The sequence below is a fragment of the Oncorhynchus mykiss genome, chromosome 4, assembly GCF_057628025.1.
Source record: "Oncorhynchus mykiss isolate SJ-2025 chromosome 4, ASM5762802v1, whole genome shotgun sequence".
Lineage (NCBI taxonomy): Eukaryota > Metazoa > Chordata > Actinopteri > Salmoniformes > Salmonidae > Oncorhynchus > Oncorhynchus mykiss.
Window position 1 is genome coordinate 87,812,501 of NC_143025.1, and position 15,984 is coordinate 87,828,484.

The following is a 15,984-nucleotide window of genomic DNA, read 5'->3' on the forward strand; positions in this document are numbered from 1 at the left end:
TACAAGCACTTAAAAGGAAGTGATTCCCAAACCTTCCATAACAAAGCCATCACCTACAGAGAGATGAACCTGGAGAAGAGTCCCCTAAGCAAGCTGTTCCTGGGGCTCTGTTCACAAACACAAACACACCCCACAGAGCCCCAGGACAGCAGCACAATTAGACCCAACCAAATCATGAGAAAACAAAAAGATAATTACTTGACACATTGAAAATAATTAACAAATAAACAGAGCAAACTAGAATGCTATTTGGACCTAAACAGAGAGTACACAGTGGCAGAATACCTGTCCACTGTGACTGACTCAAACTTAAGGAAATGTACAGACTTAGTGAGCATAGCCTTGCTATTGAAAAAGGCCGCCGTAGGCAGACCTGGCTCTCAAGAGAAGACAGGCTATGTGCACACTGCCCACAAAAGGAGGTGGAAACTGAGCTGCACTTCCTTACCTCCTGTCCAACTTATGACCATATTAGAGACACATATTTCCCTCAGATTACACAGATCCACAAAGAATTTGAAAACAAATCCAATTTTGATAAACTCCCATATCTACTGGGTGAAATTCCACAGTGTGCCATCACAGCAGCAAGATTTGTGACCTGCTGCCACAAGAAAAGGGCAACCAGTGAAGAACAAACACCATTGTAAATACAACCCATATTAATGCTTATTTATTTTCCCTTGTGTACTTTAACTATTTGTACATTGTTACAACACTGTATATATATATATATATATATATATATATATATATATATATATATATATATATATATATATATATATATATATATATATATATATATATATATATATATATATATAATATGACATTTGTAATGTCTTTATTGTTTTGAAACTTCTGTATGTGTAATGTTTACTGTTAATTTTTATTGTTTCTTTCACTTTTGTATATTATCTACCTCACTTGCATTGGCAATGTTAACACATGTTTCCCATGACAATAAAGCCCTTGAATTGAATTGAATTGAGTGAGAGTGAGAGTGAGAGAGAGAGAGAGAGAGAGAGAGAGAGAGAGAGAGAGAGAGAGAGAGAGATCGTTTTTGGTTTTACTCTCCTTGTTGGGACCAGCAGTGTGTATGCTTCTCCTGATACTTTTATTTGCCAATAAGCAGTAGCGCAACGATCAAATTCCTCTGTGTGCTTATAAGCAGTAGCGCAACGATCAAATTCCTCTGTGTGTAGGTCCACACACGCACACGTGTGCATGCGTGCAACGAAGGAGTTAAATTGGGCATTCTGTGCGAGAAAATTATTTTCATCTCGAGGCGCATTCAAATTGCGATTCCTGCACAGGGAGGGAAATTTGTATGCCCAGACATTTTAGAATATTCTTAACACAGTCGAGAGAAAACACACCTTTGGAAGCAGTTTTGATATTCAGAGGAGAATCACAGAGCTTTCTACCCACGTGAAAAGTACTAGTGAATTACTACTCACCACTACTACGCAAGATCAAAACCTACTGGCTTTACTACCTAATTACTATTGAGATGTCTAGTTATCCAGCAGTGATTTATGTAGTCATTTGTAGCGCGTGATAACAAAGTGAAAACGTGTTTTTAGACATTGTTTGCTCATTTATGGAAAATGAAATACAGAAATATCTCATTTACATAAGTATTCTCACACCTGAGTCAATACTTTGTAGAAGCACCTTTGGCAGTGATTACAGCTCTGTGTCTTTCTGGGTAAGTCTCTAAGAGATTTCCACACCTGGATTGTGCAACATTTGGCCATTATAACTTTCAAAATTATTTTAACTGTGAAATTGGTTGTTGATCATTGCTAGACTACCTTTTTCAGGTCTTGCCATTTTCAAGCAGATTTAAGTCAAAACTGTAAGGCAGCTATTCAGGAACATTCACTGTTTTCTTGGTAAGTACTTCCAGTGTAGGTTTGTCCTTGTGTTTTAGGTTATTGTCCTGCTGAAAGGTACATTTAATCTCCCAGTGTCTGGTGGAAAGCAGACTGAACCAGGTTTTCTTCTAGGATTTTGCCTGTGCTTAGCTTTATTCTGTTTTTTCTTCCCTGAAAAACTCACCTGTCCTAAACGATTACAAGCATACTCATAACATGATGCAGCTACCACTATGCTTGAAAATATGGAGAGTGGTACTCAGTAATGTGTTGTATTGGAATTTGCCCCAAACATAACACTTTGTATTCAGGACATAACATATTTTTTGCAGTATTACTTTAGTACCTTTTTGCAAACAGGATGCATGTTTTGGAATATTTTTATTCTGTACAGGGTTCCTTCTTTTCACTCTGTCAATTAGGTTAGTTGTGTGGAGTTAAAATAATGTTGTTGATCCATTCTCAGTTGTAACCTATCACAGCCATTCAACTCTGTAACTGTTTTAAAGTCACCATTGGCCTCATAGTGAAATCCCTGAGCGGTTTCCTTCCTCTCCGGCAGCTGAGTTAGGAAGGACACCTGTATCTTTGTAGTGACTGGGTGTTGTTTTTATTTTTTATTTTTTATTTAACCTTTATTTAACTAGGCAGGTCAGTTAAGAACAAATTCTACTATGACTGCCTGCACCGGCCAAACCCGGAAGACACTGGGACAATTGTCCGCCGCCCTATGGGACTCCCAATCACGGCCGGTTGTGACACAGGCTGGATTGATACACCATCCAACGTGTAATTAATAACTTCACCATGCTCAAAGTGATATTCAATGTCTGCTTTTTTTTAACCCATCTACCAATATGTGCCCTTCTTTGAGAGCCATTGGAAAGCCTCCCTGGTCTTTGTGGTTGAATCTATGATTGGAATTCACTGCTCGACTCAAGAGCCATACATATACGTATGTGTGGGCTACAGAGATTCAGAAATCATGTTAAAAACTATTGTTGCACACAGAGTAAGTCCATGCAACTTATTATGTACCTTGTTAAGCACATTTCGACTAAGGAACTTATTTAAGCTTGCCATAACAAAGGCGTAGAATACTTATTTACTCAAGACATTTCAGCTTTTAATTTGTAATCAGATCTAAAAACATAATTCCACTTTGACAAAATGACGTATTTTGTGTAGGCCAGTGACACAAACCCCCATCTCAATTTAATCCATATGAAAGTCAGGCTGTAACACAACAACATGTGGAAAAAGACAAGGGGTCTAAATACTTCCCGAAGGTACTGTAACTTCACATCCCGCTCTGCCTGCATCCCAAATGGCACCCTATTCCCTATTGGCCCCGGTCAAAAAAGTAGTGCACTACATAGGAAATAGGGTGACTCTTAGCAACAGAGTGGCTGTGACACGTGTCTTTGAGCGTCTGACGGGGACTATAGCAGGCCATAGAAGGTCATTGCAGAGGTCACGACAAACTGGAGAGTGAGACATGATGCCTAGAGGGTGAAACAGGGAAAATATAGACAATTGATGATGGTCGGATGGTGACGTACTCACTGTAGAATCCTCACACTCATTGACCATCTGGGCCCTGAAGGGACAGATATAGATTCATTGAGATCTCATGACTAAGAACTTTAGGAGAACAGGGTCTACAGTAGATGTACTTTATCCCAACTTTGATCACTGTCTTGCATGCTAAGGGGAGATGGGTGTGTGTGTGTGTGTGTATATGTGTGTGTGTGTGTGTGTGTGTGTGTGCGTGCGTGTGTGCGTGTGCGTGTGCGTGTGCGTTGCGTTGCGTTGCGTGCAAGCAGAAATGCGAGATGACCAGAGCTCTCGGTTTCTGTCTGTAATTGTCAAGATAGATAGTGTCATCAAAACCAAGGTTACTGTCTGTCTGTCAATAGGAGTCATTCTAACCCCTTGTAGGACCACAGTATGTCTGAAAGTTGTAAGTTCTGTCAGATATGTGTCAGTGGCAGTGAACCAAGTCACGCTAGAGCAGACACATCCTTTTATTACATAAGTGAGAAACATCATTCATCAGTCATGAACATAATGCCCAACAGACCATTTAAATCCAATTCTCTGCCTTGACTTGTAGAGATTTGAACATGCCAAGTGATGACAAACCTTTCTCCTCTCCTCTAGCATCAAAACACTGATCAAAACTCTCCTCTCCTCTAGTATCAAAACACTGATTAAACCTCTCCTCTAGTAACAAACCACTGATCAAACCTCTCCTCTAGTATCAAAACACTGATCAAACATCTCCTCTAGTATCAAAACACTGATCAAACCTCTCCTCTAGTATCAAACCACTGATCAAACCTCTCCTCTAGTATCAAAACACTGATCAAACCTCTCCTCTAGTATCAAAACACTGATCAAACCTCTCCTCTAGTATCAAAACACTGATCAAACCTCTCCTCTAGTATCAAACCACTGATAAAACATCTCCTCTCCTCTAGTATCAAAACACTGATCAAACCTCTCCTCTAGTATCAAACCACTGATCAAACCTCTCCTCTAGTATCAAACCACTGATCAAACCTCTCCTCTAATATCAAACCACTGATCAAACCTCTCCTCTCTCCTCTAGTATCAAACCACTGATCAAACCTCTCCTCTAGTATCAAACCACTGATCAAACATCTCCTATAGCATCAAACCACTGATCAAACCTCTCCTCTAGTATCAAACCACTGATCAAACCTCTCCACTAGTATCAAAACACTGATCAAACCTCTCCTCTAGTATCAAACCACTGATCAAACCTCTCCTCTCTCCTCTAGTATCAAACCACTGATCAAACCTCTCTTCTAGTATCAAACCACTGATCAAACCTCTCCTCTAGTATCAAACCACTGACCAAACCTGTCCTATAGTATCAAACCACTGATCAAACCTCTCCTCTCTCCTCTAGTATCAAAACACTGATCAAACCTCTCCTCTAGTATCAAACCACTGATCAAACCTCTCTTCTAGTATCAAACCCCTGATCAAACCTCTCCTATTGTATCAAACCACTGATCAAACTGATTTTTGTTTTAGATTCCGTCTCTCACAGTTGAAGTGTACCTATGATAACAATTACAGACCTCTACATGCTTTGTAAGTTGGAAAACCTGCAAAACCGGCAGTGTATTAAATACTTGTTCTCCCCACTGTATATGGCCTAAAAAACAAGTTTCATGAAATCGATAACTTGCTAGTAACAGATGATATTCATATACTGACTATCTATAAAACTCGCTTAGATAATACCTTTAACTTCTGTGTCAGATTTCAAAAAGGCTTTACGGCGAAAGCACACCATGCGATTATCTGAGGACAGCGCCCCGCATACAAAACCATGAAAAACATATTTCAACCAGGCAGGTGCGACACGAAAGTCAGAAATAATTATATAATAAATGCCTTACCTTTGATGATCTTCTTATGTTGGCACTCCAAAAGGTCCCAGTTACATCACAAATGGTCCTTTGGTTCGATAATGTCCTTCTATATATACATAAAAACTCAGTTTAGCTGGCGCGCTTCAGTCAATAATCCACCCAGTTTCCCTCCATCAAAATGCATACAAAATAAATCCCAAACGTTACTAATAAACGTTTCCAAACAAGTCAAACAAAGTTTGTAATCAAACCTTAGGTACACTAATACCTAAACAGTATTTGGTTTCTTTCAAATTCTTTACCTGTGCTTGATTGAGCTTCCCTGGTGCGATGGAACCAATAGAGCAGTCCCAAAAGTGAAAACACTACGCATCTGGCACTCCGGCTCGGGCTCAAATAAACATTCAAAGGTTTTTCGAAAATAAGACATATGATTTGAACCCAGATCTGTAACCTAAATGGAGCGTAAAGGAGGATGGCCATGCTGATAGGTATGTATGACCCATTACACTCCAGGGTAGAGAGGAGTGGGTTCTCTCTCTGCCAGCACAGGATCAGGTCATGCATGGCCTGCTGTGAATCCTTACTTCAGTGGAAAGGAGACAGAGGGCACGGCAGAGTTAGTCACCTGGGAGGGAGGGAGGGAGGGAGGGAGGGTGTGCGTGCGTGCGTGCGTGCGTGCGTGCATGTGTGACCTGGCTTTCAAGAGAAGACAGGCTATGTGCACACTGCCCACAAAATGAGGTGGAACCTGAGCTGCACTTCCTAACCTCCTGACAATATTAGAGACACATATTTCCCTCGGATCACTTTTGTGCGTTCCTTTTTCTGTTCAAAATGACTGTTGATTTTTTTATTGTTTATTTCCTGTTTGTTTATTATCTATTTCACTTACTTCGGCGATGTTAATAATTAACATGTTTCCCATGCCAATAAAGCCCCTTTTGAATTGAATATAGGGGTTAGAGGTCAGTCTGAACTCCAGGACAACAGGACCTACATTAGATGGACTTTATCCCAACTTGCATCACTGTTTTGCACGCTTAGGGGGATGGGAGTGTGTGTGTGTGTGTGTGTGTGTGTGTGTGTGTGTGTGTGTGTGTGTGTGTGTGTGTGTGTGTGTGTGTGTGTGTGTGTGTGTGTGTGTGTGTGTGTGTGTGTGTGTGTGTGTGTGTGTGTGTGTGTGTGTGTGTGTGTGTGTGTGTGTGTGTTGTGAGGGGACCAAGTATTTTGCCTGTTGCTCTAAAGCGGAAAGGTGGAATAGGAGTCGGGATTATTATTATTTTTTTGACATAGAACAAAGTTCTCTATTGAAATATCTTCTCTTCTCCAACATGCCCACATAACTAAAAGGATAACACAATTCTTCTTCTTCACAGGAATAGGGAAAACAAAGTGAGTAACTTTTAACTACAACGTAAATCACGCGTGTGTCACCGTCTTAACTATACGTTGGTGGAGATCTCATTTCCGATGGCGGTTGAGAATTCGTGTTTGTCCCAAGAGGTTCTTTCTTCTGTCGTCTGTCAGGTAAGTCAGCCGTTTGGAGAATCAACACGTCCTTTTTCCACCGAGCTTCCCCGCTACTGGTTCTCCCGTATCCTACGTAGGAGGAAGGGAATAGGTGATTAGTGCCGCCAGGCGGGCTTAGCTGTCTCTGATTCCCTGCACTCACATGCCCGGGCTGGGCTACTATCAGTGGGCACAGCCTAACACCCCTGGAGGTCCTTCCACAGTGTGTGGTGGTGACACCTCTTCTAGCAGGTCCCTCTCAGAAAACACCTGATCTCAACCTTATTTGATGACTCACACTTTTGAATAGAAACCTGATGACGTTGACACCATGTGACAAAGCTGGTTCCCAGACCGCCACACACACACGTTACACACATAATACTGGATCACATACAGTACCCTAAACTAATCCCCAGTACTCCCTCAGGCAGTAAACAGGCTAACTGGAGAGACACCTATAACCCCTGACCCTAGGACCCCTGACAGTAGGACCCTAGGGCTGAAGGAGTGGAACCCAATCACCTACCTCACCATAACTCTAGAGTCCTCACTAGACTGTAAAACATAAAAATACCTTAAAACAGATCAAATGCCTCAAATTGGAACAATTACCTCAATGTGGAACAATTACCTCAAATTGGAACAATTACCTCATTGTGGAACAATTACCTCATTATGGAACAATTACCTCAATATGGAACAATTACCTCAATGTGGAACAATTACCTCATTATGGAACAATTACCTCAATATGGAACAATTACCTCAATGTGGAACAATTACCTCAATATGGAACAATTACCTCATTGTGGAACAATTACCTCATTATGGAACAATTACCTCAATATGGAACAATTACCTCAATGTGGAACAATTACCTCATTATGGAACAATTACCTCAATATGGAACAATTACCTCAATGTGGAACAATTACCTCAATATGGAACAATTACCTCATTGTGGAACAATTACCTCATTATGGAACAATTACCTCAATATGGAACAATTACCTCAATGTGGAACAATTACCTCAATATGGAACAATTACCTCAAATTGGAACAATTACCTCAATATGGAACAATTACCTCATTGTGGAACAATTACCTCATTATGGAACAATTACCTCAATATGGAACAATCACCTCAAATTGGAACAATTACCTCATTATGGAACAATTACCTCATTATGGAACAATTACCTCAATATGGAACAATTACCTCAAATTGGAACAAATACCTCAATGTGGAACAAATACCTCAATGTGGAACAATTACCTCATTGTGTGTCACGACTTCCGCCGAAGTCGGTCCCTCTCCTTGTTCGGGCGGCGTCCGGCGGTCGACGTCACCGGTCTTCTAGCCATCGCTGATCCATCTTTCATTTTCCATTGGTTTTGTCTTTATTTTCTACACACCTGGTTTTCATTACCCAATTACATATTCATGTATTTAACCCTCTATTTCCCCCATGTTTGTTGTGCGTGATTATTGCTATGTTCAGTTCGGTTCACGTTGGCTTGTATTTCGACGGGTGCTGTGTTCACCCGTGCGTAACATTTACCGTCGTTGTTTTTGGTGAAGTGTATTTGGAAACCTTGTGCCTTTATTTTTTGAGTAAAATACGTTGCTCACTCATTTTGCTCTCGTGCGCCTGACTTCATGCACCAGCTACACTCACCTTCTGACAATCTGGAACAATTACCTCATTATGGAACAATTACCTCAATATGGAACAAATACCTCAATGTGGAACAATTACCTCAGTATGGAACAATTACCTCATTATGGAACAATTACCTCAATGTGGAACAAATACCTCAATGTGGAACAATTACCTCAGTATGGAACAATTACCTCATTATGGAACAATTACCTCAATGTGGAAGAATTACCTCAATGTGGAACAATTACCTCATTATGAAACAATTACCTCATTATGGAACAATTACCTCAATGTGGAAGAATTACCTCAATGTGGAACAATTACCTCATTATGGAACAATTACCTCAATGTGGAACAATTACCTCAATGTGGAACAATTACCTCAATATGGAACAATTATCTCAATGTGGAACAAATACATCAACGTGGAACAAATTCATTAGAGCTCACACTACTACTGTTCTTTACGTCATTAGACCTGATTTAGATCATCAGACTAGAGACGGCAAGAAGAAAAGTTGTTTTTGAGCGAATTGTGCAAATGATTCAATCACAGTGTTTCACCTTGTACCTGACTGTATCAGTGTGATCTATGTTTGCTTCTCTGACAGGTGGCGGGACTCTTAGGAAAAAAAAAATGCTTCATTTGTCCCCATAGGAGAACCCTTTTAGTTCCAGGTAGAACCCTTTGGTGGTGAAAAAGGTTCTACTTCAAACCGTTTAGTGGTGAAAGGATTCCAAGGAGAACCTTCAACATTCTATTAAATAAATATTTGTTTTCATAGGCTTCTCCTATGGGGACAATTGTACAACCTTTTATCGTCCCAGGTAGCAGCCACTGCCTGACCGTCAGCTAACAGCTAACGTCCCATCTCTCGCTCTATCTCACTCTTTCTCTAGCTTTCTCTCTCTTTCTGTCTCCACTATCTGCCCCCCCCCCACCCTCCTCATTCCCAGTTAGTCAAAACACTGTCTGTCGGAGAACTTGTTACCTAGCACTCTGTCTCTCTCTGTTTAACAATTTATTTCTGGATATACAAGGGGATATTATTTGATGTTGGCAAGGAGAAGAGAGGAAGAGAGAGAGGCAGCGGCAGTAGGGACAGAAGAAGAACTCCAGGTCCAGCAGAACAGACACACTGCTGGGATAGTCATCACCCTTTCACCACTAACTCCAGATCTCCAGATGACTATGGGAATCTTTAATAGCAGTTATATTAAGAAACAAAAATAAAAGCCACATTCTCCTGCTGGTATTTTTGATAGCTGAGCTGGACGTTGGACGCTGGATCAAAACATAACTTTAGCCAAGACTTTAGAGAGACGTCTGGTGGAGGAGAGCTAGTGAGGATGCCACACACAGACACAGCACTTACACACACACACACACACACGCACACACGCACGCATGCACGCACACACACACACACACACACGCACACACACACACACACACACACACACACACACACACACACTCCAGCAGTATCCCCTTGCTGTATCCACTTGCTGTATCGTCTTGCTGTATCCACTTGCTGTATCATCTTGCTGTATCACCTTGCTGTATCCCCTTGCGGTATCCCCTTGCTGTATCCCCTTGCTATATCCCCTTGCTATATCCCCTTGCTATATCCCCTTGCTATATCCCCTTGCTGTATCGTCTTGCTGTATCACCTTGCTGTATCGTCTTGCTGTATCACCTTGCTGTATCATCTTGCTGTATCGTCTTGCTGTATCGTCTGGCTGTATCGTCTTGCTGTATCGTCTTGCTGTATCGTCTTGCTGTATCACCTTGCTGTATCGTCTTGCTGTATCGTCTTGCTGTATCGTCTTGCTGTATCCCCTTGCTGTATCACCTTGCTGTATCGTCTTGCTGTATCGTCTTGCTGTATCGTCTTGCTGTATCGTCTTGCTGTAACTACGGCATTTTTTTACAGCAAAATTTGACTTCAAATATTTTTCAATCAAGACAGACTGCAATTTCTGATACTCCATTATATATTCTGATCAACTGGCTTGTTCTTGTGTCAGGAAACTAAATCCCACATTAATCAGATAATGTACCTGGCCATTACAACAGATCAAAGATTTGTTTTACCAAATTCGTAGTTATTGCTTTTTGCCTTTTGTAGGGCAGAATAGTTGTCTCATTATTTGCCGTATAAGAAGATGGTCCCAGAACCACAGAGATCCTATATATTACTATGTCCAGAACTACAGAGATCCTATATATTACTATGTCGAGAACCACAGAGATCCTATATATTACTATGTCGAGAACCACAGAGATCCTTTTCATTACTATGTCCAGAACCACAGAGATCCTATATATTACTATGTCCAGAACCACAAAGATCCTTTTCATTACTATGTCCAGAACCACAGAGATCCTATATATTACTATGTCCAGAACCACAAAGATCCTTTTCATTACTATGTCCAGAACCACAGAGATCCTATATATTACTATGTCCAGAACCACAAAGATCCTATATATTACTATGTCCAGAACCACAGAGATCCTATATATTACTATGTCCAGAACCACAAAGATCCTTTTCATTACTATGTCCAGAACCACAGAGATCCTATATATTACTATGTCCAGAATCACAGAGATCCTATATATTACTATGTCCAGAACCACAGAGATCCTATACATTACTATGTCCAGAACCACAAAGATCCTTTTCATTACTATGTCCAGAACCACAGAGATCCTATATATTACTATGTCCAGAATCACAGAGATCCTATACATTACTATGTCCAGAACCACAAATATAATTTCCATTACTATGTCCAGAACCACAGAGATCCTATATATTACTATGTCCAGAACCACAAAGATCCTATATATTACTATGTCCAGAACCACAGAGATCCTATATATTAATATGTCCAGAACCACAGAGATCCTATATATTACTATGTCCAGAACCACAGAGATCCTATATATTACTATGTCCAGAACCACAAAGATCATTTTCATTACTATGTCCAGAACCACAGAGATCCTTTATGTTACTATGTCCAGAACCACAAAGATCCTATATATTACTATGTCCAGAACCACAAAGATCCTTTTCATTACTATGTCCAGAACCACAGAGATCCTTTATATTACTATGTCCAGAACCACATAGATATTTTTCATTACTATGTCCAGAACCACAGAGATCCTATATATTACTATGTCCAGAACCACAAAGATCCTATACATTTCTATGTCCAGAACCACAGAGATCCTATACATTACTATGTCCAGAACCACAGAGATCCTATATATTACTATGTCCAGAACCACAAAGATCCTATATATTACTATGTCCAGAACCACAAAGATCCTTTATATTACTATGTCCAGAACCACAGAGATCCTATACATTACTATGTCCAGAACCACAGAGATCCTATACATTACTATGTCCAGAACCACAGAGATCCTATATATTACTATGTCCAGAACCACAGAGATCCTATACATTACTATGTCCAGAACCACAGAGATCAAATCAAATCAAATCAAATCAAATTTTATTTGTCACATACACATGGTTAGCAGATGTTAATGCGAGTGTAGCGAAATGCTTGTGCTTCTAGTTCCGACAATGCAGTAATAACAAGTAATCTAACTAACATTTCCAAAACTACTGTCTTGTACACAGTGTAAGGGGATAAAGAATATGTACATAAGGATATATGAATGAGTGATGGTACAGAGCAGCATAGGCAAGATACAGTAGATGGTATCGAGTACAGTATGTACAAATGAGATGAGTATGTAAACAAAGTGGCATAGTTTAAAGTGGCTAGTGATACATGTATTACATAAGGATACAGTCGATGATATAGAGTACAGTATATACGTATGCATATGAGATGAATAATGTAGGGTAAGTAACATTATATAAGGTAGCATTGTTTAAAGTGTCTAGTGATATATTTACATCATTTCCCATCAATTCCCATTATTAAAGTGGCTGGAGTTGAGTCAGTGTCAGTGTGTTGGCAGCAGCCACTCAGTGTTAGTGGTGGCTGTTTAACAGTCTGATGGCCTTGAGATAGAAGCTGTTTTTCAGTCTCTCGGTCCCAGCTTTGATGCACTTGTACTGACCTCGCCTTCTGGATGATAGCGGGGTGAACAGGCAGTGGCTCGGGTGGTTGATGTCCTTGATGATCTTTATGGCCTTCCTGTGACATCGGGTGGTGTAGGTGTACTGGAGGGCAGGTAGTTTGCCCCCGGTGATGCGTTGTGCAGACCTCACTACCCTCTGGAGAGCCTTACGGTTGAGGGCGGTGCAGTTGCCATACCAGGCGGTGATACAGCCCGCCAGGATGCTCTCGATTGTGCATCTGTAGAAGTTTGTGAGTGCTTTTGGTGACAAGCCAAATTTCTTCAGCCTCCTGAGGTTGAAGAGGCGCTGCTGCGCCTTCTTCACGATGCTGTCTGTGTGAATGGACCAATTCAGTTTGTCTGTGATGTGTATGCCGAGGAACTTAAAACTTGCTACCCTCTCCACTACTGTTCCATCGATGTGGATAGGGGGGTGTTCCCTCTGCTGTTTCCTGAAGTCCACAATCATCTCCTTAGTTTTGTTGACGTTGAGTGTGAGGTTATTTTCCTGACACCACACTCCGAGGGCCCTCACCTCCTCCCTGTAGGCCGTCTCGTTGTTGTTGGTAATCAAGCCTACTAATCCGCAAACTTGATGATTGAGTTGGAGGCGTGCGTGGCCACGCAGTCGTGGGTGAACAGGGAGTACAGGAGAGGGCTCAGAACGCACCCTTGTGGGGCCCCAGTGTTGAGGATCAGCGGGGAGGAGATGTTGTTGCCTACCCTCACCACCTGGGGGCGGCCCGTCAGGAAGTCCAGTACCCAGTTGCACAGGGCGGGGTCGAGACCCAGGGTCTCGAGCTTGATGACGAGCTTGGAGGGTACTATGGTGTTGAATGCCGAGCTGTAGTCGATGAACAGCATTCTCACATAGGTATTCCTCTTGTCCAGATGGGTTAGGGCAGTGTGCAGTGTGGTTGAGATTGCATCGTCTGTGGACCTATTTGGGCGGTAAGCAAATTGGAGTGGGTCTAGGGTGTCAGGTAGGGTGGAGGTGATATGGTCCTTGACTAGTCTCTCAAAGCACTTCATGATGACGGATGTGAGTGCTACGGGGCGGTAGTCGTTTAGCTCAGTTACCTTAGCTTTCTTGGGAACAGGAACAATGGTGGCCCTCTTGAAGCATGTGGGAACAGCAGACTGGTATAGGGATTGATTGAATATGTCCGTAAACACACCGGCCAGCTGGTCTGCGCATGCTCTGAGGGCGCGGCTGGGGATGCCGTCTGGGCCTGCAGCCTTGCGAGGGTTAACACGTTTAAATGTCTTACTCACCTCGGCTGCAGTGAAGGAGAGACCGCATGTTTTCATTGCAGGCTGTGTCAGTGGCACTGTATTGTCCTCAAAGCGGGCAAAAAAGTTATTTAGTCTGCCTGGGAGCAAGACATCCTGGTCCGTGACTGGGCTGGATTTCTTCCTGTAGTCCGTGATTGACTGTAGACCCTGCCACATGCCTCTTGTGTCTGAGCCGTTGAATTGAGATTCTACTTTGTCTCTGTACTGGCGCTTAGCTTGTTTGATAGCCTTGCGGAGGGAATAGCTGCACTGTTTGTATTCGGTCATGTTACCAGACACCTTGCCCTGATTAAAAGCAGTGGTTCGCGCTTTCAGTTTCACACGAATGCTGCCATCAATCCACGGTTTCTGGTTAGGGAATGTTTTAATCGTTGTTATGGGAACGACATCTTCAACGCACGTTCTAATGAACTCGCACACCGAATCAGCGTATTCGTCAATGTTGTTATCTGACGCATTACGAAACATCTCCCAGTCCACGTGATGGAAGCAGTCTTGGAGTGTGGAGTCAGCTTGGTCGGACCAGCGTTGGACAGACCTCAGCGTGGGAGCCTCTTGTTTTAGTTTCTGTCTGTAGGCAGGGATCAACAAAATGGAGTCGTGGTCAGCTTTTCCGAAAGGGGTGCGGGGCAGGGCCTTATATGCGTCGCGGAAGTTAGAGTAACAATGATCCAAGGTCTTTCCTCCCCTGGTTGCGAATCCTATAGAGATCCTATATATTACTATGTCCAGAACCACAAAGATCCTATACATTACTATGTCCAGAACCACAGAGATCCTATATATTACTATGTCCAGAACCACAGAGATCCTATATATTACTATGTCCAGAACAATCACAAATGCATTTAGGTCGTAGGTCACATGCAGTTTTGGGGAAGCTACTCTGAGCTACTATGTCCAGAACCACAGAGATCCTATACATTACTATGTCCAGAACCACAGAGATCCTATATATTACTATGTCCAGAACCACAAAGATCCTTTATATTACTATGTCCAGAACCACAAAGATCCTATACATTACTATGTCCAGAACCACAGAGATCCTATATATTACTATGTCCAGAACCACAGAGATCCTTTATATTACTATGTCCAGAACCACAGAGATCCTATATATTACTATGTCCAGAACCACAGAGATCCTATATATTACTATGTCCAGAACCACAGAGATCCTTTATATTACTATGTCCAGAACCACAGAGATCCTATATATTACTATGTCCAGAACCACAGAGATCCTTTATATTACTATGTCCAGAACCACAGAGATCCTTTATATTACTATGTCCAGAACCACAGAGATCCTTTATATTACTATGTCCAGAACCACAGAGATCCTATATATTACTATGTCCAGAACCACAGAGATCCTATATATTACTATGTCCAGAACCACAGAGATCCTTTATATTACTATGTCCAGAACCACAGAGATCCTTTATATTACTATGTCCAGAACCACAGAGATCCTATATATTACTATGTCCAGAACCACAGAGATCCTTTATATTACTATGTCCAGAACCACAGAGATCCTATATATTACTATGTCCAGAACCACAGAGATCCTTTATATTACTATGTCCAGAACCACAGAGATCCTATATATTACTATGTCCAGAACCACAGAGATCCTTTATATTACTATGTCCAGAACCACAGAGATCCTATATATTACTATGTCCAGAACCACAGAGATCCTTTATATTACTATGTCCAGAACCACAGAGATCCTATATATTACTATGTCCAGAACCACAGAGATCCTATATATTACTATGTCCAGAACATCCACAAATGCATTTTAGGCCGTAGGTCACATGCAGTTTTGGGGAAGCTACTCTGAAAAAAATAGTTTACCAAGCTACCAATTACTTTACACTGGATTACATTAAGATACACCACAGCTACCCTCAAGGAAAATATAGTTTACTGAACTAAAGTTACTTTGAATAAGTAGTTCATATGTACATCTGAAATGCCAATGATCACAAATTGCTAGAAAACACATCACTTTGGGCTCATATGTTAATATAAAATGTAATTTAACCTATTAAACACAAAAACTATATTTCAAGGGAGAATTAGG